This window comes from Mauremys mutica, chromosome 6 (genome assembly GCF_020497125.1).
Source record: "Mauremys mutica isolate MM-2020 ecotype Southern chromosome 6, ASM2049712v1, whole genome shotgun sequence".
Classification (NCBI taxonomy): Eukaryota; Metazoa; Chordata; order Testudines; family Geoemydidae; genus Mauremys; species Mauremys mutica.
In genome coordinates this window covers 31221076-31248187 of record NC_059077.1, presented here as the reverse complement: position 1 = coordinate 31248187, position 27112 = coordinate 31221076, and the positions used below count along the sequence as shown (strand labels likewise).

The 27112-nt window shown below is 38.9% G+C and overlaps 1 long non-coding RNA gene across 1 annotated transcript; it reads right to left on the bottom strand.

Moving 5' to 3' along the window:
* Positions 1–11829: 11829 nt before the first annotated feature.
* LOC123372464 lies at positions 11830–20393 on the bottom strand. Its single transcript, XR_006580305.1, has 3 exons — positions 20335–20393; positions 19383–19473; positions 11830–11927 (listed from the first exon to the last, which is right to left on the bottom strand). It is a non-coding gene; the product is annotated as an uncharacterized LOC123372464 (long non-coding RNA).
* Positions 20394–27112: the final 6719 nt, after the last annotated feature.

Genomic DNA, 27112 nt, shown 5'->3' with positions numbered 1-27112 from the left:
GCTAAGAATTTGCTGGGTTTGATATGAGTAAAAGGATTTGAAGATTTTAATCATAAAATTATGCAGCCCCCCTTGGTTATGTGTTTGGCATTTCCTATACAAATGTAAGATGGGTACAGTATTATGCACATTAGCTAGTAAGAGGAACTCTATTTAATCAATGTGACCTGGAAGTGCATTGAAGTGTATTAGGTCTGAAAGTTTATTTTAATAGGTAACCAGTTTAGAAAATTATCACTGCATCTTTGTTCTTAATGAAATAGTGTTCTCCCTCCTCAATGCCCCCCTCCTCCAGTGTTTTTTAGATGGCTCATGACTGAAACAAGATGAAGAATCCATTACTAAAGGCTTTGATATTTTTCCCCACAGCAGCACATCTCTGCTGGAGTTGTTACAGGCCACAAACAAAGATTCAGCGTTCTCCTATGGCTTTATCTATTGCAGCCCGGCTGTGGGTGTATTGAGGGGAGAAAGACTAGCAAAGGAGAAGGGAGGTACAGCAGATCACTACACCAGCATCTTGGATGCCTTCTGCCAGCAGAGCACAAAATTAGGCATAAACCTGAAAGGATATTGTGAGGAGCATGCTCACAATGAGCTCCCACATCTCTTTTTGGTGTGGAAGGGGATAAGGCTTTTTGGAATGTGCAGTGTCACGGGAGGCTCTAATATTGCCCTATTGCTCATGCTTGAGAAGTGCAAGAATCATAGAATATCAGGGTTGGAAGGGACCTCAGGAGGTCATCTAAGTCCAACCCCCTGCTCAAAGCAAGGCCAGGGACTGTGCCAGGTGCTAAAGTGAAGGCAATTGCTCTTTAAGCCCTTTCTTTCCTTCCCACACCCCAACAAATTTGGCTACATATTTGCTCAGTTTAGGGCTTTCATTTTGAATAGTAACAAGCCAGAGAAGTTCTCTATTCCATTTTTTGTAAATCATGCAACAATATGCAAGAATCTATGCAAAAATAATACAAAAGTGTCTTTTCTTTACTTCCTAATGCCTCTAATGTGTGACATAACTGCAAAGATTTCCCATGGCCCCATATCATAAAGTAGCTAAGGTAAACAGAAACTACATTGGTGGACCAAAAATTTGCCAGCTGAGATCATAGCCCCTGAGAACACATCAGTAATAAATTCCTATTGTTCAGTATGTTACAGTGATGTTATTTGATGTGTGCAGATAGTATAAACGCCTTCCATTTGAAACCTGTGATCTGGTTCAAGTATCAATCCCCCTCCCATTTATGTTAATGGCAGAACTCCCAAAGACATAAATGCTTCAAGAGGAAGGTATTGCAGGGGAGCAGGAAATCAGTTTGAAGAATGATGTCCTGGGTGCAAAACTGACTAGCAAAATAGATCAGGGTAAGCCGGACCAAGTTAGCAATATGTACAACACAAAGCCAAGCACCTCTTTTTTTTTTTAAGGAGCAACTCTTGATTCAGCAATGTCAGAAATCACCATGTGATTGCACAGGCTATTGACAAACGCATAACAGGGTTGCAGAATTCTCCTTCTCCCCCTCCCGTTAGAACCCTGGAGAGGAGTTCCACATAAATGACTGCTGACTGGGAACGCTGTGGTTTATTAGACTCCACCCTGAATTAAGAAAGGTAACTGAGAAAAGTACCCCTACAAACAAACTGTCAAGCTAGGAGAGAAGGCTTAGACTGTCATGTTATGGTTTGTTTAATTTTGTTTTCTTAATAAAACCTAACTCCAGTAGGTGGTGACTCTGCCTTTGCTAATATGCACTATGTGAGATCACCACCGCTGAACACCTATCAACTCTAAGGTTACCTGAGGTTGTACCCTAAGGTGAGAAACAAGAAGTCTCCCTCCAGATGATTTACATTTGATAATCTTAAAATGGAAGGGCATCGACTCCAGCTCTGCTTTACTATCTCCAGAATAGCATCATACAGGGAAGAACTAGGTTAGAGGCCTGCTTATGACTGTAAAGCTGAGGCCCCCAGAGCTGTGAAGCCAAGGCTCCTAGAGCAGTGGCGTACTGGCCCCAAAATGGCTGGCTGTGCTACTGGAGCCATTCTACTCTTTTGAGGCCCCTTTAGTAAATCATCTCCATCATCATATGGTGGATGATATAGAACTTTATGACTTCTAGGACTAGTCTATACTTCTTAAGACCTATGGCCTGGCTCTGCAGATCAGTGCTGTGCACTGGAGAAGGAGGAGGAGAGTTGGAATGAGAAGTGGATAGATGTGGAGGGAAACAGAGCTATATCAAGAAGAGCAGCTTGGAATCAGCCTGCACTGGTAAAGTACAAGTGTCAGTTTTAGTGAAGTACGCAGGAACTTGAGACCCATATTGAAATTTCATTCAGCATGTAAAGCCCTGTGATTCTATTCCCCAGGATCTGTATTAGAAAGGAGACATTTTAGCTAATGGGCTACCCACTGGGAATACCAAAATCTAGGGTTTTGAGAGAATATGGCTTCTATATGGGTGCTATAGAATAAAATAGAATAATAGAATATTAGGATTGGAAGAGACCTTAGGAGGTCATCTAGTCCAACCCCCTGCTGAAAGAAGGACCAACGCCAACTAAATCATCCCAGCCAGGGCTTTGTCAAGCCAGGCTTTAAAAACCTCTAAGGATGGAGATTCCACCACCTCCCTAGGTAACCCATTCCAGTGCTTCACCACTCTCCTAGTGAAATAGTGTTTCCTAATATCCAACCTAGACCTCCCCCACTGCAACTTGAGATCATTGCTCCTTGTTCCGTCATCTGCCAACACTGAGAAAAGCTGAGCTCCATCCTCATTGGAACCTCCCTTCAGGTAGCTGAAGGCTGCTATCAAATCCACCCTCACTCTTCTCTTCTGCAGACTAAAGAAGCCCAGTTCCCTCAGCCTCCCCTCGTAAGTCATGTGCCCCAACCGCATGATCATTTTTGTTGCCCTTCGCTGGACTATCTCCAATTTGTCCACATCCTTTGTAGTGTGGGGCCCAAATATGGATGCAATACTCCACATGTGGCCTCACCAGTGCTGAATAGAGGGGAATAATCACTTCCCTCGATCTGCTGGCGATGCTCCGATTAATGCAGCCCAATATGTTGTTAGCCTCCTTGGCAACAAGGGCACACTGTTGACTCATATCCAGCTTCTCATCCACTGTAATCCCCGGGTCTTTTTCTGCAGAACTGCTGGTTAGCCAGTCAGTCCCCAGCCTGTAGCGGTGCATGGGATTCTTCTGTCCTAAGTGCAGAACTCTGCATTTGTCCTTGTTGAACCTCATCAGATTTCTTTTGGCCCAATCCTCTAATTTGTCTAGGTCACTCGGAACCCTAACCCTACCCTCCAGGGTATCTACCTCTCCCCGCAGCTTAGTGTCATCTGCGAACTTACTGAGGGTGCAATCCATCCCATCATCCAGATCATTAATAAAGATATTGAACAAATCCGACCCCAGGACCGACCCTGGGGCATTCAGCTTGATACCGGCTGCAAACTAGACATCGAGCCATTGATCACTACCCATTGAGCCAGACGATCTAGCCATCTTTCTATCCACCGTATAGTCCATTCATCCAACCCATACTTTTTTAACTTGCTGGCAAGAATAAAGGGAATAATATATTAATGAATAGCCGGGTGCAGGGTAGCTAACGCAGGGACTGCAGGTGAGGAAAAGACTAATGACATAGATTTATGAAGGCAGGTTTATTGCATCCTCAATCTCAGAGGAAAGGAGCAGGTCATACTGCTGTAGAGATGCTGCTCACGGTGACAAGAAGGGGAGAACATGTGCTACAAGGCCCATTGGGAAGGGGTCTGATACAAAATAATATAGATCCTATTTTCCAATTCCAGTTTGGATGAAGCCAAAATATTAGGAGATGAAAGAAGTTTCCTGAGAACAGCTGATCCCATGAGATTTCCATCATTCTGAGGCTACTAATAAAAAGTTTACTAGATCGTGGTGCTTTTGAACTTGAATGTGAACTCTAACCCTAATGCAGCTTCAAACCTGAACATTGAACACCCACTGAAACTGGTTCTAGAACAAGATGCAAACATTGCTCTACAGCTCATCGCTTCCTCTCAGTGATTCATCGAATCATAGGAATGTAAGGCTGGAAGGGACCTCAAGGAGTTGTCAAGTCCAGCCCCCTGCACTGAGGCAGAACTAAGAATATCCCTGACAGGTGTTTGTCCAAACTGTTCTTTAAAACCTCCAATGATGGGATTCCACAACCTCCCTTGGAAGCCTAGTCCAGTGCTTAGCTACACTTACAGTGAAAAAGGTTTTCCTAATATCTAACCTAAATCCCCCTTGCTGCTGATTAAGCCCATTACTTCTTGTCCTGTCATCAATGAACAGTCAGAACAATTGATCATGGTTATTTTTATAACAGTTATCAGTCACGCACACACACACACACACACACACACCAGTCTTCTTTTCTCAAGACCAAACATGCCCAGTTTCTTTTAACCTATCCTCAGAGGTCAGGTTTTCTAAACCTTTTATCATTTTTGTTGCTCTCCTCTGGACTCCCTCCAATTTGTACATATCTTTCCTTAAGCATGGTGCTCAGAATTGGACACAGTACTTGAGCTGAGGCCTCACCAGTGCCGCATAGAGCAGGACAATTACCTCCCGTATCTTACATATGACTTTCCTGTTAACATACCCCAGAATTTTATTAGCCCTTTTTTGCAACTGCATCACGTTGTTGACTCATATTCTACTGTAACACCAGATCCTTTTCAGGTGATACCCATCTAGCCAGTTATTCTCCATTTTGTAGTTGTGCAGTTGAAGTTTTCCTTTCTAAGTGTAGTACTTTGCATTTATCTTTATGTAATTTCATCTTGTTGATTTCAGACAATTCTCCAATTTGTCAAGGTGTTCTGAATGCTAATCCTGTCCTCCAAATTGCTTGTATCCCTTCCCAGCTGTGGGGTCATCCACACATTTTATAAGCATATTATCCACTCCATTATCCAAGTTATTAAATATTGAATGTGCAATATCCAGCAACTATTGTATTGTACTGCTTTTGATTAACCATTGTAAATTGGTTTGCTGTGCTTTCGCCTGGAAAATAATCAGTATTTCTTTTATTACCCCTCAGATTTTGCCTTCACTTAGCTGAGGAAATTTGAGGAGGATGTGCTGGTTGACATTCCATTGTGTTTTCTGTACACACTTCAGGACTTGGGCTATAGTTTGTTTACATGGTTTATTGCTTGCTGTGCTTGCATGAACTATCATTCACCTGTGTGGGTAACTCTCAAGCTAATGCCGGGGTGGCCAACCTGAGCCTGAGAAGGAGCCAGAATTTACCAATGTACATTGCCAAAGAGCCACAGTAATACGTCAGGGCCCTCTATCATCATCAGGGCCATCCCCCTGGCTCCCAGCACCTCCCACCCACCAGCAGCCCTGCCAATCAGTGCCTCCCACTCCCTCTCTGCACCTCCCAATCAGCTGTTTTGTGGTGTGCAGGAAGCTCTGGGCGGGAGGAGAGAGGGCATGGCAGGCTCAAGAGAGGGGGTGGGAAGGGTGTGTGGCAGAGCCAGGGATTGAGCAATGAGCACCTCATGGCACATTGGAAAGTTGCCACCTGTAGCCCCAGCCCAGAGTCAGTGCCTATACAAGGAGCCAAATATTAACTTTTGAAGAGCCGCATGTGGCTCCAGAGCCATAGGCTGGCCACCCCTGAGCTAACAGAAATGGTATAAAACCAGACTTTCCAACTTCTAAATGTTTATTTGAATGATTGTTAGCATACTGCTGGTGAATAAAAAAGCCCTCCTTTTGATTCAGTTGCAGGCCTGATTGCTGTTAGAACTGATCAGTGGCATAATATTCTTCTTTTGGCATCTTATCAGGTGCAGAGGTCAATGCAGCATTACATAGTTCTTTCCCCAAAACATCTTAATCAACCACATTGTCCTTATACACCAGGTGCTGTGCATGTACATCATTCGGTTTCTTTTTAAAAGCACTTCTAGGGAATAATGCGAACATCCCCTTATTTAGTGGCCTTTTGTATGATAAGAATAGCACGCAACAGCACAATGAAGTCTGTATAAATGGCATTTGGAATAGTAAGGACACTGCATGTTAGCTCTGCTTAGCTGATGTCAGTACATCAGTATACATCACACTAACTTCTTTGAGCCATTACAGTGCCAACACAAGTGTTCAGTAAGAGAGAAACATTACTTCCCTTAGGATTCTCCTTCAGAGCTGACACAATAACAATGAACATCTTAAGACACGATACAAACTCACATTGCACACATCTTCAGAAGAGCTTGTACTAGCCCAAATTTTGTGCGCACTGATACATGCACCTGCACTTTTCAGCAGTGAACCTCTACATACCCAGCTTCAGTTCTCTGATCCTTCAAGCTCCCCATACAAATTGTTAGAATTTGCATACCCACACACATTGGCACTGAGGGGGTTAACAGCTGCTGACATGCTTGCATGCATAGAGGTAAATCTATGTATATAAAACACATGTGCACAAGTAACAGTCTAGTGAAACTCCATACTAACGTGTTTGCGCTAGGGCTGTTTGAAAATTTTCATCACAACTGATTTTCAATGAAAAATAGAGTTTTTGCTTAAATGAAAATTTTCTCAAAAAGTGTCTGCTTTCTGCAGAACTTTGGTGAAGGAGCTGAACATCATAAAGGGGGAGATCGTGATGCATTATGGGAGATTGTAGTCTAGCTGGGGATCCTAGTCCAGAGAGAATGAGGACATGAGAAGCAAACTGCACCTCCCGTGAGGCATTATTACTCCCATTTTGGCTAAAATATTTCAGTTTTTGAGAGTTTGGCAAAAAAAAATCATGGAAATTGCAGATGGAAAATGAATGTTTTTTCATCTACAGCAAATTTCCATTAAAAAAGAAATAATTTTTGGACCAGCTCAAGTTTGCACCTAAAATGTCTGCGTGCATTTATATATATATATATGCAATTTTGTGTACACTCATTATTATGTCTAGGGATCGTCTCTGACCATAACAAAAAGATGGTCTCTGTCCCAAAGAGCTTACAGCCAAAGTATAAGTTAAGAGGCAACAGGTGAACACCACAGACAGATGCGGGGAGCACAAGGTAACAGAGAGATGATACTGTAGGTGGATATTCAACTGGTGTAAATTATTATAAATCAATTAAAACAGGACCACACTAGTTAGGGATCTGCTTCCAACTACCTACCTATTTTCCAAAGACATAGCTAAGCTGGGGTTTGAAAATTTACCTCTACAAAAGAATGTGATTTTGCTTACTAAAAATTCTTTAGTTACCTTCTGAGGGCAGAATTTGTGCTATTGATTCATAATAATGCAAAGTTATGAAAAATCATCACTATACAAAATCAGTAGGTTTTTTTTAGACTTTTAAAAAAAAGAATCAAACTATCAAACACAATAACTTCACTTTAAGGATTCAGGAGTTGCAGAACATTTTTCTTAAGAAACCTGGCTTTAGTGTAGGTATCAGAAACTATTAGAATTATATACCTTTGTCTATTCTATAATTAGAATTCATGAGACTGATAGAAAATATATCACAGATCTTTCTTTTTTGTACTAAATAATATCATTTGTTGTAAAGAGTTTTAGCAAACACTTATGACTGGATTTTATGAAATGATGAAACTATATATTAATATTGATGGACCAGATTCACAGCTGGTGAAGATGGTAATTGGAATGAAGCTATGCTGATTGACACCAACTGAATACATGGTTCTACAACTCTGGAAGAAATACATAACCTGCAGAAAATGAAAACAAATGCAAGTTATAGGGCAATGACTGTAAAAGTGTGGTATATGTAGTGGGATTTGGGTCCAATGGGATCTTTCCTTGTGGTTGAGTGAATTTAATTCTATGAGATGAATCCTGTGAAATGCTGTGCACTCCCACAAGGTGCTGAATTTCTTTCACTCACAATGAAGTCAGTGGGAGTAGAGAGTGTTGAGCACCTTGCAGCCTCATTTTTCATCAGTGAAAGTGGTAAATCCATAAAGCAGATTTATATGCTTTCAAAGCTTCAGCCTACATTTTGTCAACATTCGTGTTAGGAATTTTGAAACTAACATGAAAATTTTGTTTGCCGCAATGGCACAGTATGGTATGCATTCATTAATTAATTTTGAAATTATTGCAGGTACTGATAACATTTCCTGAGAAATCACAAAGAATAATTTCAGGGTGCAAAGGAGATTTTGGTTTTGGACCAGAGGCCCAGTGAACCCTGATGTAATTCCATATCTGGAATGCCTTTGTTCAGTGTGTACATGGACTCAAAAAGGGAAGAAGAGGGAAACAGCAAACCCAATATGACCAATGTGGTTATTAAAACATCAATAATCCATTTTTAACCAGAACTCTTTCAAAAAGATTTGGAAAAACTATTAACTTTGTTTATGAGAAATGCTGCACTTTTAAAATTTATTGATAAGCATTTCTACAACACAAGTGACAAAATGTATCCCTTGACATCTATAACCTTACATCAGGGATGACTGTGTCTATCTTTTCTGTCCATATGGACAAAAACTACATTGGTGTCTCAGCATTAATCCGATCCAGGGGTTCTCAAACTGGAGGTTATGACCCCTCAGGGGGTCATGAGCTGTCCATCTCCACCTCAAACGCCACTTCACCTCCAGCATTTATAATGTTAAATATTAAAAAAAGTCACTTTAATTTGTAAGGTGGTGAGAGGGGTTACACTCAGACTTGCTGTATGAAAGGGGTCACCAATACAAAAGTTTGAGAAACACTGCGATAAACATTTCAATAACTGCCTCTTATTTCTCTGGTTATACACTTAATTCAAACTCTAATTCTTTCATTTAGCCCCACTGCTTTTCAAACGATAAAGTACGGTAGAGCAAATGAAACATTTTGCAGGAATGTATTGATTTAATACAAAATTTTGATCATACATTGTTGAAATGTTTCATTTCATCTTAATTGTTTCAAAATTGTTATGTTATTGTATATTATCATTTATAATATAAAATAACGATAATGTAAATAAAATGTTTTGATAAGGTCAAAACATATTTCAGAATATTTCATTCAGTAAAACATTGAGATTTTGACTTTGCATCTCAATTTGGGAGAAACAAAATATTGAAGTCTCAGAATTTGCTATAGCATGGAAATTCCAGCCGTTGGCCATCTCCAGGATATGTTACAGAAGGTTGAGGTAACCATCAACTTAACAAACATTGCTTTTCAGTCAATACAGTTGATGTTTATTTTCATCAATTTGTGTGTCTGTTTAAGCAGTAAACATTTCTAAAGGTAATAACTGTTTTGTCACTATTGTCAAAAACATCGTCTGTGTTTGCTTAATTTCCATTTCACCTACATCTGGTATAGATTGATTTTAAAGACTATGAGACACTCAACATTTAGAGTATTCAGAGATCACTTTAGTAGTGCAACTGTTGCAGGGACCTCAATTATGATGTTAAAATAGAAAGGTGAGTACAGAAAACTGAAGTGTAGGTCTGGTTTTGGCAAATGTTGGTGTTTGATTAAAGTTAGTTGATATTTCCCTCTCATGTTATGTTGGTTTAAATGTAGAGGGTAAGTAAATCTTCTCTTTTAAAATGTTTGCTCTTCTGTACATTGTTTGTATGCAATCCAATTGAATGCATGTGATTTGGATCTTCATACAGAATCAAAAGGAACATGTTATCATATTCTAAGGGAGAAGTTTAAGTAATTTCCTATATTACTACCTCAGAGGAGACACTGCTCAGGGAACCATGGGTACTTAAAAGCATGGGGTGATTCCATTACTGGATTACCACCTGCTCTTCATAGTCCTTAGTATAGCTTTCTCTTTGTGGGAAGTGACCTGTGTAAAAGATGTGGAAAAGGTCAATTTCTCAACACTTCTATGTACAATTTTTAGTAAAATTGGCCATTAAAAGAGAACCACTTAATGCAATCAGCTATCCATTTTTAAACTTATATTTTGACTCTAAATTCTCAAAGAATGGGCACCATCCTTTTTTATGCCAGTATTTAGTTGAAGATCAGGAGAAGAAAACAGGTAATGTTCTTCAGTGTCCTGTGAGTGTACATGCCAGTATAGTTGACAATTCTTATTGACTACAGTATATTAAAGTATACAGCAGATAATCACCACCTCTCCAAAGAACCCACTTTTTGTACTGTCATAAAGCAATAGTCTTTCTCAATGCATATGCTCTAAACCCTAGAGCTCAGCAGAAGCTGTTTTGTATATCTTTTTGGAAAGGATGTATACAATGCAGTCTTTCAAGACCTGCTACAATAGTAATTTATTTATTTGTTGAGTTTGTGGCCAAATCCTGGTCCTAACACTAAGGCAGAATTGGCAGAGGTATGTCCAGAGAGGTTGGGTAGATAGAATGTTGCACACCAAGCTATGCAGCGATTGTATGAATCTGCAGTAATCTTTATGTCTGGGTTTGCCTGACCAATTTGCATATTTCTTGTCTCTGCCTCAGCATGACCCAATAATCTTTCCATCAGGAATGGACTCACTGAATCCTATCCCCTCATTCAGTAATACAATATTAGTTCATTGACACACAGAGATGTCTGCATTGGCTGAGTCAGGAGAAAGGGTTTGCCTCTTTATGTAGGCGACCTCTTCTTTCAATATTACACACACAAAAAATTACAAATATTCTAGTCACATATACTTTATAGTGGTATATGCTACATTTATCCTACTGTAGCATGTACTGTATACATATCACACACACACACAATGTTAAAAGAACATAAAGATTACAGAGTCAAACACTCAAAACTTAGGAAATGCCAGAATTAAGGTTGCCTTTGTTCATATGCATTATGATAAAGTCTTTAATTCCAGGATCATATGATTTTTTTTCCACAGGACTCCTGACTCATTCAGTGTAGGAATGTATGGTGCTCAATTAATGGCAGTTATTCAATATTTTGCTTTCTTCTCATTGTTCAGTGTATGGTGCCATGCCTTATTTACTACACACTATTCAAACTCTGCTCTGAATAAAGTTATTCATTTCCTCCTGGGCTTCTCTGTGGTGCCCACCACTCTAGGGTATGTAGTTACTAAAATCTAAACAGTCTTTACTGAGCATATGCAAACTGCAATTTTTCAAAGGCTTATAACTTTGCCAAATTTGACTAGATTTTTCATGGTGAAAGGAGGGGGGGGGCAGCAAAAGTGACACATCCCTGACACAAAGGCTACCATCATCCTCCTATAAAATTTCAAGCCCTTGCTCCAAAGCATGGAGCACTAGAACTTTTCGAAGAAGCCATCCCCAGAATTTTCAACATGGGCAAAACAAAGTATTTTTTTCCTTGCTTCGTCTCAGAAATGGCTGAACAGTCTTGGTGGAACATTTCTAAAAAATTCAGTCTGAGGCAGATACCTAGTACAGAAAATTTCAGACTCAAGTGATAAAGTTATGAATAACTAAAAACAGGGTCTTATAACTCGAAGTGTCAGGAAACCTTAATAGGCAGCACTACCAGCCTTGACTATAATTATTGCCCTCTTTGAGATAAAATGGACTTTCTTAAATGGGTGTGTGATCATATGACTCTACTGAGGTTACAAACTGAGGAGGCTACAAATCCAAAACACAAATTAAAGCTAGTTGAGTCCTACTGACCTAACATCTTTGCTTTTTCAACCTTGCCTTGTAAGCTATATTGTTGCTATTTCTTCACTGAATATTGCCTGCTATTTGCATTTTAGGATTCCTGCTACTTACCAAGATGGTATCACGTATTCCTCCATCATGGGTCAATGAAGAATTAAAGCTTTCACATTGCCTTCAGTTTCTGTCATATTTTAGCACTTGCTCATCTCTTGCGAACATATGGTAGTTCTTTTTGTACTTAATAGGACCTAGTTAAGTCAAATTGTGCCCTTTATGTCAACATACAGTCATATTTAAAAAAAAAAAAAAACTTACTCAAACTATACCAACTACTGCTGGAGACATTTGACCCTAAACAGACCAGTATACCTATATGGCATTTTTTTGGTGTTTACCTCAAGAAGCCCACAATTTATGCTCCAAATCCATTTAAGAATTGTGACCCAGAAGACTTTCAGAATTAATTAAAACCTCTGGAATTATCATATTGTTTCATGTCAGAAAATCTTTTAAGACACTAACCACTTATAAAGGCTATTTTCAGATTCATTTTCTCCTTCCTTTTAGTTTAACTGTAAGAAGTTATACTGGTCAGTTCATAGTCTTCAGTTATTTATGTGCATATCTCAATTACATAGTTTCAATCTAAGAGCTAGAGTAGAAAAAAAAGAAGCAATATCCTTTTCCAAAGAACAGGCTTCAGATATCTGAAGTTGAGGCACCCAGTGTCACAGACCACTTTTGCAAATGTGGTTCTTAATGATAATTTCCTACAATGCTGAATGACAAGGTTCTCACATAGATTAGCTTGATTATTGAAACTTATTTTTATTATATACTACTATTATACTATTATTTTTATTATATACTACTATTATACTTCAAAATATATGCTAGACACCTCACTGAACGGATAGGTAGGCAGGTTAGACAAAGATTTAGAAGCTGGGCAGTATGAAGAAGACCTGGGTGAAATGGATTACTTCTTTTTACAAAAATGATTGTGAACATTTTCTTTTATTTCTTGTGTGTGCTTTTATTTTGGATTTTTCAGGACATTTAGAAAGACTGAACATTTTAGCAGTAAAGAATATAGGGACTAAAAATGCCCCTTTCAAATTTCGATCAGGAACATGAGGAGGAGTTGACGCCATAGGTGTAGGGAAAGGGTCTGGAAGTCCTGTGATCGTGGGAGAAAAATTGTGCATGATGCTTCATTGTTTAGTTGTACGCCCATCATATTTCTTAGCAAACACTAGAGTTCTTTTAAAACAACAATATGGAAATCTGCTTGAAAAAGGTTAGTCATTTACTGATGTCAGTTACTCTCTGATGTACAGTATTGAGACCTGGGACAAATGAGAATTGTCAGTTCCAGGTAAAGCTGCCAATACCAGTGAATTAGTTCTTCTGCCAAAAGCGTTTCTGCAAATGTTTATTGTACATTAGTGTACTTTGAAGATGGAAAATGGGTATTACTTTCCTACCCCTACTTAATGAACATGTTGAATGGCTATGTTTAGATTTTCAACCTAGAGTGTTTTCTTTTCCCCACTTTTTCTTTTTTGCTTCACCACTTCTAGTTGCCTCAGTATTTCTCTGTCTATAGAACTGGACATTGTTCAAGTGAACAGTATCATTGAAAACTTTGGTAAGCTTATCAAAGTAGGGTATGGTTGTTTATATATAACCAGCTGAAGTCTAATGACTAGAATTATACTGGGTTCTCAAAAGACTGCAGTGATCAGCTATATGGAAATGACTATACAAATAAATAATTATGCACTGTCAATTTAAACTAAAGCATAGTCCAACAACAAAGGCTATATTTGCATTACAAGGCACTGAGATACGAGGATGGTGGACTTGGTATAGAAACAGGAGTAGACAGATGGATATATTTGATAAATGGCCTAAGTCTGCCTATTTGGGAGACTACCTCTCACCCTCTGTGAATCTGTCGCAGTTGTAATAACTTGCACTTAAGCAGGTTACCCTTAGGTTTAAAAGGGGCGGGGGCGTTTGCTGGGAGGGTTTTCTATGTGTGGGCTCCTTAATTTTGGAATTCATTCCCTTCCTGTGATGCAAAATAATCCAAATATGCTAAGCTTCAGGAATTTTTGCAAGGCTCACTTGTGCCTTTAGTTTACTGGAACAGATTTTCAGAAAGTGCTGAGTATCCACCTTCTGAGTTTATGCCCACTTATGGTGTCTCAATCTGAGCACCTAAAAAAAGAAGCATTCAAAATCACTAGTTACTTTCCACTCTCCTTCTCTGAAAGGAGACAAAGCTCCAACATGATCTCCAATGCAGACTTTTGAGTAATGATTGCGTAGACTCAGACAAACAAGAATACCCACGAAGAGCTGAGATTACTAAACTCATTACAGAACTGAGAGAACCCTTTCAAGTGAGAGGTAAATGGATCTCTTCACCTAGTCAACATTCGCCATTTTTATTTTCCTCTTTCCAGCTGACCAAGGGCAAGTCTACACTACCCCGCTACATCGGTGCGGCTGCATCGCTGTAGCACATCTGGTGAAGATACTCTGTGCCGACAAGCGAGTGCTCTTCCCTTGGCATAATTACTCCATCTCCATGAGAGGTGAAAGCTATGTCGGCAGGAGAACATCTCCTGCCAACATAGTGCCAGTGTGATCAGCACTTAAGTTGGTGTAACTTTTGGCACTTGAGGGGTGTCTTTTTCACATCCCTGAGTGACGTAAGCTACATCGACTTAAGTGGTGGTGTAGACCAGCCTGAAATAACTATTTGAATAACAACAGTTACCAGGAATGACATGCAGATGCCAGCTAAGTGGTGCCTCTGTATAAATAAAGTGATTTCTCCCAGCTACTTCTTTAGCAAATGAGAGATCAGCAGTGAGTTCAAAAATTACATTGTATTATGTGCAAAGGAGCAGATAAAGATAATGCACTGTATCAAACAAACAGATTTTTCCATTCACTTCTTCAGCTGAGCACTGAATATCAGAGATATGCTAGTAGGAAGCCACATGGGTTGTATCACTAAATAGAGACATAACAGCAAAACTATAAACATCATTTAGACACTACAGATTTCCCAGTTCAGTGATTTTGATGCTGATAGAGATAGACTTCCTTTGAAAGTGCAATGATCTGCATGCCTTTTGATCAATGTCTTGGGGCTGGCAAATATTATTTCACTTTAGGGTAACAACTAGTCTTCGCTTTTGTAGAATACTTGCACATAGCAGAACTGTCAAACAAATTAATATATGCCATGTTAATGACCTGTGGCTGAGACTGCATGCATGTACACTGTCTGTAAGGCACAAGGTGTGTTTACAGATATTCAAAGGGAGGAGGGTTTCGTTTTCTCACTAGCAAACCAAACCGCCCCTCAAAGGTGCTTAGAGGACATATCCTTACTTTTAAAGATGTTATAATTGAAACAATGGCTTTCAATTGTGAAACTTACAACTGATGGCCAAACTGGCCATATGTGCCTGCTAGTTTGTGTGCATGCACTGATATGCATATATTAATTAGGCATGCACAAATATGTGTGTATAATTGTGCATGACTTTAAAATTGGGCACATGATGGTCAGCAACTAACTTTGATTGAATCATACAGTCATAGCAGCTGGAGTTGTAAAAGACGAAGTTTATCATCTTGGGCCAGACCCTCAACTAGCATATGTCAGTTTACACCAGTTCATCACTAACTCTATTTAGGTTCAGACAATGGAGATCTTGTTTACATTGAAATATCTGTCTTATAACTAAAAGTGAATTCAGGGCCAGTGCAAAGAGGGGGGGCATTTACTCATAGACTTTAAGGTCAGAAGGGACCATTATGATCATCTAGTCTGACCTCCTACTCCCTGCCTCATATTCCTTTTCCCTGACTAGTGTCCATAGGAATGCTAGGAGGGACCAAAGTCTATGTTCCTGCCTGGGGTCCCTCTGCAGGAGTGAAGGCATATGTGTCTGGGGAAGTTCCTTGTGATTTCCCCCTGCCCTCCATACACCCGCGTAAGTACTGGTCAGAACCTGGCTCAGTAACCACAGTAATACCAAACTGACTTAGCTAAAAGGCTGTAAATAAGCAACCAGCATGTTTGCAGGAAGCCCATGTTCGTGGAATGACTTTGAGACTCTCCGCTCTGCGTCATTAGAGCTTGAATGTATCATACAAGTGATTAAGTAATAGTGACATTAATCCTATGAGTTCTTGATGCCAGATAGATTAATTTTGGAGCATCAATGACACGATTATGGCAGCCATGTTTCGTTAGAGTCTGGAAAATGTAAGTATAAAAAGGGAAGAGAGCAGAAGAACAAAGACCTCACTCCAGAGAGTCATTGCAAGATAGGCCACCCCTGTATGCCTGTAGAAGTGGCACACGTGACTACATTATTTTGGTGAGTCTATGAATCTTTCCATTCTAAATATGGCTGTGAACAATAAAATTTTTAAAGAAAAAGAGATATTTGGCAAAATCCACAGACCAATATAAATATTAGCACATATGTACATCAGTAAATACAGCCCAACTAACATCAATAAACTGCAAGAAAAAAGACAAGGGAATTTGAGTCTCCCCAAAGAGTAGCAGAGAGCCTAATGCTGTGAAAGACTAAGAATGGCCATGTCAGTGATTTGATCTTTGACATCCTCTTGAGGAGCTTTTGTTTTAAGAGAACAAAAGTGGAGGAAAAGATAGGGTAGAAGGTTTGCAAGGTGAGTGGTAATACAGATGTGAGACAAACTTATCTCTGGCCAAACTGAAAACTCATTTACCATACACAGAGTTAGGCTGAACTAGAAAACATCAGAGATTTACCAGATCTGTTACCATGATGCAGAAACATTAGAGATGGGGTGAAAAAAACATATTAGATCATTTATTTTATTGTCTGCCAATGCAGAATGGTTCACTATAATATACTGTCTAATGCTTCGTCCAGTCTAGTTTTTTTATCTTACACGATAAGGCTTCCATGCCTTCCTTGAAAGACTATTCAATATTGTCAGACCTTACGATTCCTGGTATTCTGCTGAATTTTTATTTTATTAACTCCTTTGTACAGTATCACTCATAATTATACCCTGATTGTATTAACCAATTCCTCTTCCTCCACTGTGTTTACAGACATCATGTACTTGTTGGTAATTACTTATCCCCATTTTGGCCCAAGATATTTAATCTGAGTCAGGACTGCAGGACTGGACTGACAGTCATCATTTGCCAAATTACACACATTTAGCTTTTTAATTTTTTCCTCTTGTATATTATAACAGTAGAATTCTCATATTCATTCATATGTCAGTCCCTGAAATTCCTTTAATTATGGTGTTAATTCTCTCCTAATTATATCTAAAAAGATAAAACTAAGGATCTGAACACCCCTGTGCCCATTAAATTCATCATGGAGGGTAAGGGTGTTAGGCTCTTTTTACTGGCCAAACTAAAACTTAGGTAAACCTAAAACTTCCTCTATGACACATTCTATATTCTTAAGTAACAACCTCTTGATTACATCCAAGGATCAGACCACTGGACCAGCTAGTCCAGGACCCTCTCTGTGATTACAGCCAGGACCACATGCTCCAGATGAAGTTAAGTAAAGTCCTGGAATGGATTATTCTGTTCATACAATAAGATTCTCCCTAGCTTACATAAATCAGTGGTTGTCATAAACACAGAAACAGGAGGGTTTAGATTTGTTATTCTTTTTCTCCTGTCTAATATAATTAAGGTTGTTTCTGTCATTCACCTAAGGACCTATTGACTTCAAAAGGAATTGAAGATGCTGATCACCTCTAAAGATAGATCTATCTACCTCACCTATCACTACGTGGGCCAAATATGATCACCAGAGCAGCAACAAAATTGTAAATGACACAGAACCCCTACTGAGAGCTCTGGGAAGAAGACATTATGATAATCAAATTTTGTGGTCCCAACATCTTTGTTGTTGATGCAAAGTAGACAAAGGGTAAACAATAGTACAGCTAGTATAAACTGTGCAACTGGGGACAAAGCACTTCCATATCACATCAGACACACTAAGCTTTCCATTGAAAGAGCATGGCTCAAAGTGATGCTAGGATTCTTAACCTGATTCACCTCCTAAGAAGAAATACCCCCAGCAAGTGAGGACATGAAAGAGAAACGAACTTTCTTGTGTAGATGACCACTATCCAATGGCAAACCTCTGCTATCCCAGCAGTATGGCAACAGGTTTTAAATACCTCTGTTTAAATTCGAACTATGCATTCCAACAGGATTTTTTTTTTACTATGAAAATTGTGGCAAATTAAGTGTGATAACATCTGGGAGATTTTTCTTGAAATTTGACTTTTCTACTTAAAAAAAGCTTCAATTTCTAGATCCTTAGACATTCTGTGGGTCAAATCTCAAACTTGGAAAACATCAGGGATGAAGGTTGTGCATATGTAAATAGTCTTTACAATTACCAAAAAGTTCTCTACATATAGTTGTGGCAGGGGAGCACCTCACCTAAACGGAATGCATTAATGAAAGGGAAGTGTCTTTGAAAATAAGATAAATCCTTTAACCATGGGAAAGTAAATAAACACTGAACCAAATTCAAACTTGGATGTCACTTAGTAGGTATATTACTTAGTGTAGACATTACTCATTAACTCGTATAATGGAAACTGCCATCTCTTTACAATCCCTGGTTTGCTAGCATTAACAAAAGAATCAAAATGAAGAATTAGCCTCCTCCTTTTAAATACAATTTAGTAACATTTACGCACTGTGTCCTGAAATGTCACCAAATAGTGCTTTGACTGTCTGATTCTGGAGATTAATTAAATTGAAAAACCCCTATATATTTTCACATGCTTTCTTTGTAATTATGCCATGATGGATGGAGGAAACTCAATATTTTTCAGACTTCTCTGATGTATTTTGCACAAGGACTCAGATATGCAGACAAGTGGCTGTAAAATTGATTACATGACTGTGAGTGTTCACTGGTTTTGTTTTTCCCGGTCAGTTCCAGGGCTGATGTTAGTTCGTTGGTCTTTTTGTATAAATGGGTTTGTTAAAGTTCCCTTACCATCGAACTTTTGCAAACTATTTCAGTGAACAAATTCTACACAGTGAAATGTGTGGCTTGAAGCCAGTAATTTCCGCATGGCTTTACAGTATCTGACAACAGAATTAAAGTGTTTGTGCAATGCAGATGACAGCTCAGCTCTTTTAATGTTCCTATAATTAATCAAATACAGCTTTCTGCCAAGTGGGAGAAATGTACACAAAATACATGGGCATCATGAGATAATCCTGAAATTCTTTTCAGGATTGTAGAAACATGCAGCAGAATACTGAACCAGCCCATCACCAAATCAAATAATTTAAAAAAACAAACACACACTAATATATGATTATGGAGACAAATTGCAGCAAATATGAATATAAATATGCACAATGATGACATTTTTTACTTTGAAGTGACTTTACATTCAGACTGGCCAAATATGCCACTTGTGCTACAAAGTAATGACAATCTGAAAAAGGAATCTCAAATTTACCCCATTCATAATATAAGCTTTGTGCCTTTTTGTTTTCAGCATCATGAACTATTCGTGTATCAGCTTTCACTATGAATGAATATGTTTTTGGAGTGAACCTACATAGTGATTTGAAATTATGAATGGGGGGGGAAGGAATGTGTTACCTTTACTTCTTGAGTCCTTGATGGAAGTTGCCTGGATCATGCAACCTTTTTTAGACCCATTTAAGTGGCTTTTGGCTACCTGCGAGGTTAGCTGTAATCAGAGCAAGGAGCTGTAATCAGAAGTCTTGATGTCAGAGAAAAACATGTCATTTGGGATACTCTGTGGTGAAGTTCCATCACAGATTGTCCAAGATTTATTACTAGAAATAGTAGTAGAGGAATATAAATTTCATAAGTATAGTCATGATCATTGTTTAAATATATTCACAAGTAGCTAGTAACCATGGGTTACATAGGTAAAACGGGGGTAGACATTGGCTTCTTGTTTGCAAAATAAACTTTCCTTAAACGTACAGAGCCAAACTCTACTCTCATTTACATCAATGTAAATCTGGAGTAATTTCAGATCTACACACATGTCACTGAGATCAGAATTTGGCCCTTATATTTTAAGTTTTATGGTTATTTCTTGAGATAATTCTGAATAAAGAGGTGCCTGAATCAAAATCAGCCCTGACAGACTGCAATAAGTGTGCCAGGCTAAAGCCCCTGCTATTACCAACTCCTCGCAGAGGGGCATGTTTTCAAGCTTAGGATGGGTGTTACTTAAACCCTGCTTAGGGAAAGCTCAGCCCTGATGACCCCAACTTCCTGTTGGAAGTCCAAAACTGACCTTCATGGCGTGTTATGTGTTGCTATGGAATGTGCTAAAACTGAACAGCATTGGGTAAAAGACAGCTCTTGTCAAATAACTCATTTGTTACAAGGTTGGAATTGCTAGCAGCACAGAGGCCAATCTGCCACAAAGTGATCAAGTTACTGTGGAAGAACCAACCTTCCTCCTCTTCACTGGTTCACACTGAACACTCGAACACTCACACTATGGTACTTGTTATTAGACAATCTCTAGCACAGACTTTAGCCACAAGGGACCCGGTCTTTCCACACTTACTCTATGCTCAGCTCCAGCATTGCCGTGGACATCTCCCTAGCTTCTGTGACTAGGGGTCCTATAAAGGTAGCCAGCCAGTCAGGCAGCGGCACAGACAGCTACAGTAGCACAGGAGTCAGCAAACAGAGCTGTAAACAGGGGAGTTTGAGTGGGACTTCTGTTGGAGGAGAAGATTTACAGGGTTTAGGTGAGAAACCTATGACAGATACAGAGGCAGCAGTGGTAGTGACCCAAGCAGTGGAAGAGACAATGAAGATGACTGGATGTGGAAGCTGTGGCATGTACATGATCCCGGAGGGGGTACCTGAAAAGAGTTTTGTCTGCATGAAGTACTGCCTGATAGATCTGATGGAGGAAAAGATCTGAGGATTGGAGATGGAGGTGGAAACTCTGGTTGAGTTTAGAAGGGGGTTTGAGCAGATGATGGAGCATGAGGAGTCTGAAGGGAATAGCTCAGACTTGCAGATGGAAGCAGGACCAAAGAACTCTGAGGGGAGACTGCTGGGTGGGGAAAGTGGACAGTGGAAGCATGTGACTAAGAGAACCGGGCAGAGGAAAAGACAGGCTAGTCAAGGAGAAATAGAGCTCAGGAATAGGTTTGTGGAGTTGGAAAATAAAGAAGGGGCACAGCAGGTGGTCACTGAAGGTCAGAGAGCAAGGAAGAAGAAAGAGCAGCTAGTCCTATAGGAAGAGGGGAAGAGTCAATGGAGATAACACCACCAAATATGAGCCCCAGGAGGATACGGGAGGGAGAGGAATTATTTAAGTTCAGTACCAATGTGGACACAAGAACAAATGGATATAAACTGGCCATCAGGAAGTTTAGACTTGAAATTAGACGAAGGTTTCTAACCATTAGAGGAGTGAAGTTCTGGAACAGCCTTCCAAGAGGAGCAGTGGGGGCAAAAGACATATCTGGCTTCAAGACTAAGCTTGATAAGTTTATGGAGGGGATGGTATTATAGTGGGATAGCCTAATTTTGGCAATTAATTGGTGTTTTACTATTAGCAGTAAATATGCCCAATGGCCTGTGATGGGATGTTAGATGGGGTGGCATCTGAGTTACTACAGCGATTTCTTTCCTGGACATCTGGCTGGTGAGTCTTGCCTACATGTTCAGGGTTTAGCTGATCGCCATATTTGGGGTTGGGAAAGAATTTTCCTCCAGGGCATATTGGCAGAGGCCGTGGGGTTTTTTCGCCTTCTTCTGCAGTGTTGGGCATGGCTCACTTGCTGGAAGATTCTCTGCACCTTGAATTCTTTAAACCATGATTTGAGGACTTCAGTGGCTCAGACATAGGTTTGATACAGGTGTGGATGGGTGAGATTCTGTGGCCTGCGTTGTGCAGGAGGTCTGACTAGACAATCATAATGGTCCCTTCTGACCTTAAAGTCTATGACTCTATGATCTCTCTGTCACTGTGGCCTATGCACCAGAAGAAAATGCGTCACCCGCGGAAAAGGACACATTCTACCACCAGCTAGCAGCAAAAATCCAGTCAGCTCTGCCACACAATGTCCTGCTAGTGCTTGGAGATTTCAATACTGGGACTGGGTACAAAGCTGTGATAGGTCCCTTTGGCTCAGGTTCCCCAAATGACACCACCATCCAATTCTTCACATTTTATGCCACCCAGGGCTTATATGCTATGGGCTACTGTTTCAGGCACCTTAACATCTATCGTTGGACCTGGATTTCATACAGCAGTCATGCCATAAAGGAAACAGACCACATCCTCATCACAAATCACTCAATAGTGAACTCTCACTGGGTCTCCGGTGCTGCAGAACCATCAGCAAACCCAGGCCACAGACTAGTCATTGCTCAGCTCTCATTGCATCTTCCATCTACTTCCATCAAGCCAGACATCTATCAACAGTACAATGTGCAGTGTCTTTCTGAGGATGCTATTGAAGCCATGAAATACACACAAGCCATCAAACAATGAGGAGATTGCCTGGGGTGGTATATGTAATCCTATGACACATGCTGCCCCTGGAACAATCAGGTTTAGGTGGCCACATAAGAAACCTTGGCTTCTGAAGGTGCCTTTGATATTAGTAAAAAAAGCAGAAGCTGGGAGCTGTCCAAGAACATAAAAAGCTGAAAGGTATTTTCTGGGCCTTGGCAAAACATGACCATATGATATCTACATCAACTCCCCGGCTGATGAAGCAGAAGATGGCTTAAAGAAGAATCCACATTGTGTTTACAGAGCCATCACTTGCCTGGCTGGCAGCCATAGTTTTCTAACATCTGCATTATGAAACCAGATGTCTCCCCATGCGCATCAATGGATAAGGCCTTGGACAGATGGAAAATCATTATGAAATTGTGGTGACCTATGGACCTGCTGACAACTTTTCAGAACCCTGTAACCTAGCAAATTACATAGCTTCATACACCTGGAGGAACACTGATCCTCTGTCACTTGAGGAAGTACGAAAAATCATCCAAAAGTTGTGGAATGGACATGCTGCCGTATCTGATGGTATTCCACCTGAGCTGCTAAGAGGTGCCTTGGAGCCAGTGAGCATTGGTCTGCAACAACTGTTCTTAAAAGTGGGAGTGTAGGCAAAGTACCAGCAGAATGGAAAGACAGCATCATAGTGTCCCTGTACAAGGGGAAAGGATCTCTTACTGAATGTGGCAACTATAGGTCAATCTCATTGTTATTGGTCTCTAGAAAGACCTGCTTGGTAGGATGCAGCTGCTCTTCTACAGACACTATCATCCATAATAATCAGGTTTCACATTATATTATCTCTTTTCCCCCCAAATAATGGGTGAGCTTTAATATTCCTTTCAAGCATGATAGATTTATATACTATTAGGATATAGTATCATATTATAAGAATTTAGTAACCTATAGGTGCTGTAATTACTTATTGTCTATAAAAATCATGAATTGATGAAAGATAGAATTTTGCTATCTGGTTGCAGAATTTTCAGTTTCAAAATAGATTGATTGTATTATGGTAATGGTATTAAAATGACTGACCTAACTTCAAACCAGCAACATGCTTAGATCTTGTGGTACCTAAATCTTTGATGGATACCCAATTCATCTACAGCATACAGTTAATACAAAGAGAGGAAGGACAGTCTTGTGACTAGGACGAGGAAGTAAGGAAATTCAGGTTGTGTGACTTAATAAATTGTTTGTTACTAGCTTCTGAACTACCTAATTGTATATGAAACTGGAACAAAACATGCCAAAGCATTGCCAGAAAGGCTATTTTTGTAATCAAACAAAACTATGAGAGGTGTACAAAGTGTGGGTTAAAAATGAAGACTGAAAAATATTGTTTGACCATTAAAATGCTTTACTTAAATATGTATATGGTGCCTAGATACTAAAGTGATAAGCACATTGGAAATCACAGATTAGATATATAGATGGAAAGATGTCAGCAACAAATGTAATTTTGATACAATCAAGAATCTAGTGTGATATACTATTGTACTGGACATATTAAAATGTGTGTGAACAGGACTGTTTACCAACTGTCTTGCTTAGATTCCACCACAACATTCATGTTAAAAAGTAGGAACATATCAACAGGTTTAGTCACACTTGTTTACATTTCTATCTCCACAGTGAAGTACAACTTGCGCTTATGTTGACTTTTACCTGTAAGCAAAGAAAAGATCTTAGGTAACTGAAGCATGCAAAAGTAAACAGTATATTAGTAAAGAAATGATAGAGGCTTTCCAGATTGAAAAGAAAATGTTAGAAACAGACTAATTTATTAAAGCAATGCATGTTCCACCCTTGTAACTGTGGAACATTTAAAACTGCTATATCTTTCAACAGCAAACAGCACAGCTCTATGGCTGACGTTGGTATAAGCTACAGTGTCCAATGGGTTCTCTCAGTGTATTGTCTTTGTGTGAAATTAACCTTTGTATAGAGGACCATTGCAAGGTCTGTGATCATTAAGGTCTCAATTTAGCCCTCAGAATAAAGCTTAAGTGGGACTTAAGTAATGCATAGACTCTGTGCTAAGTGAAATTCATGCTCTGATTTCTACAGCGGTTAGATTCTTACTGAAGCTCCAAGCCTCGTGGAATAAGTAATCATCCTAAATTTACATAGTTTCTTTTTCTGAGCTTCATAGAAAGAGATCAGACATGTTCACTTAGTCCAGTATCTACTCACCGAGTCATATAAAGTATAGTATGAGAAATAACAGTGAATTGTAAATGACTCAGTGCACAACATACACCAAGTTACAACTCTATACAGACTAATTTGGAATGTCCACCTCTACGGTGAACCAGACATAGTTACTGCAGTGGCTTTACTAATAAATATTGTTCTATTAGAGAAATAAATAGTAGGAATTTTTAGATCACTAGTATTAAGTCAGAAATAACATGAACCCATCACATATGGAAACATGTTACTGAAGGCATTATTAGAGTGCAAGGCATGTATTGTGAGGAAACAAAAAGAGCATTGATTTAGCTTGAAACTTATCATCCTCTTGGAATTGAAACATTTAATTGGTCTCCGCAGAACTGTACACTGAAAACAAGCCCTAGTACTTGTATAACTCAGTCATATATGGAGTGGGGCGGGAAAGGACTTTAGAGTCAGGCTTCTGGACCTTCACAGAATCTACACAGCCATCTTTAGACATATTTAAAAATGATTCACAATATTCATTTTAGTGAATATACCTTTCAACTTCTGTTATTATTTCATAACCTTTACATATGAGCTAGGTATTATTATTATATATTACATGCAAAATAAGCTAGGTTAAAAGAAAGTTAACATTGCAAAGTCAAAGAACAAGTAGAGCTGATTGAAAAATGGTTGTTTGTAAAAATTTGTGAAAAAAAGAAGAAAAAATGTTTGTTTTTTTAATATTTTAGCAGAAAAGTTTGACTGTTAAAAACATTTGTTGTTTTCACCTGAAAAATATTAACACATTCACTTTCTCCATACCATTCATGATTTTATGATGAATCTGTGATGCATCATGGACTCTCCTCTAGGTTGGGGGAGGTAGTTTATTATGGGAATCCTTGACCCTGGTGTATCATGGATAATGTAGTCCACATGGGGAGCCCACCTCAGGAAAAGGGACATGAAGCAACCAAAATAAAACTCATATGAAGCACAACACTAGCACAGCCAAATAAAAAAAAATGGCCAAAATATTTTGCATTGTGGTTTTTTGATTTTTCAATGAAAAATCAAAATTATCCATGAATAACGGATACTCTTCATGAAAAATATCACCACAAACCCAATTTTCTATCAAAAATAGTTTTAATGTAAAATATGCAGATTAGGACAATATATCAGTTCTCCAGATTTCCAGGTCTTCAATCTCACCAGGTTTGGACTTAAAAGTCATATATGTGTTTATGTATGTATGTATAGGTATACACACACACACATACACACATTTGGTCTCAGAGTATTTGCGCTATACTGGCAGAATTCCAAGAGGTCTTCCAAGGCTTATGTTGTCTGGAAATCAGTTATCATTGCAAGATAGACAAATCAGTAACTGTAGTGATTCATCCATGAAGAAAAATTCTATTAGTTCTAAGAAATAAAATAACTTCATAATATGGAAAATTGGGAGTTATTGAAAAAGTAAAAACACTTACAGACTGGATTAAATATGTAATTGTAACTGAAAAGTCAAAGTACAGCCATGCATTGATCCATATGATTCAAATAAAATAATAAAAATGAACGTTGCCTGATAAAAACTCTTGAAAATGTGGGAGAAAAGCTCTTGGAAGCTTGCCTGGCATTAGATGCCAGGCATATATTTGAACAAGTAAATTTAGATGATTTTAACTCTAATTTAATAACAGAAATCTGGTGGGACAATTCACATAATTCACATAAATTTAAAAATCACTGAATACAACCTGTTTGTGAAGGATAGAGTTAGTAAAAGAGGGGGGCATGGTGAGACTACATTAAAGACATCATTACCTGTTTTAGAGTTACTGCTTATTCAGAACTGTATGATTTTTAATGTGTATTGATCAATGTACTAACTAAGCCCAGTAGCAGTGCTGGTGGGAGTCTGGTGGGAAATTAAACTAGGAACTGGATGAGTTGCTCCTTAAGCACCTGTCTGAAGTGTGTGGAAAGAAAAATTGTATTATGATGGGGGGATTTTAGTTTGGGAGGCACACTAGAGGTCTCATGTAGCCAGTAGCAAATCACCATTAGATTTTTTAAAACATTATAGATAATTTTCAACCATCAAAGGTACTGCACCAAATACAATAACTTTACTCTGGATGTTATCACAGATTGATTAATTTTTATCTCTGGATTGCAAACTGGGGTTGCCTAAGGACCAGTGATCATGATCTGATTACTTTAATTATGGCCAAACATAGGACAGTTCCAAACAGTAATGTATATATCTGATGCTTCAAAAGGGTTAGGTTCCTAAGCTGAGGAAAGTTATACATGAAATTGATTAGGATGAAACATGTAAAAAGAAAAATGAAAATTGGGAATTATTTAAGAAGAGTTCACTAGATGACTCAAAGCAACTCTTCTACAGTTGTGAAAGAGGATGACTTTAATTTAAGCCCATTCTTTATGAGGGTAATTAAATTCTTTCTAATTGCTTCTCTCTCACACACACACACACGAAGTAGAAAAATGGGAAAGTATATAGCAATCAATATATATTAGAAGTTATGAAATATAAAAAATTGATAAGGGAAGTGAAAGACATCAGGGAAAACACCACAGCTGGTGGGGGTTAAGGACAATTTAAAGT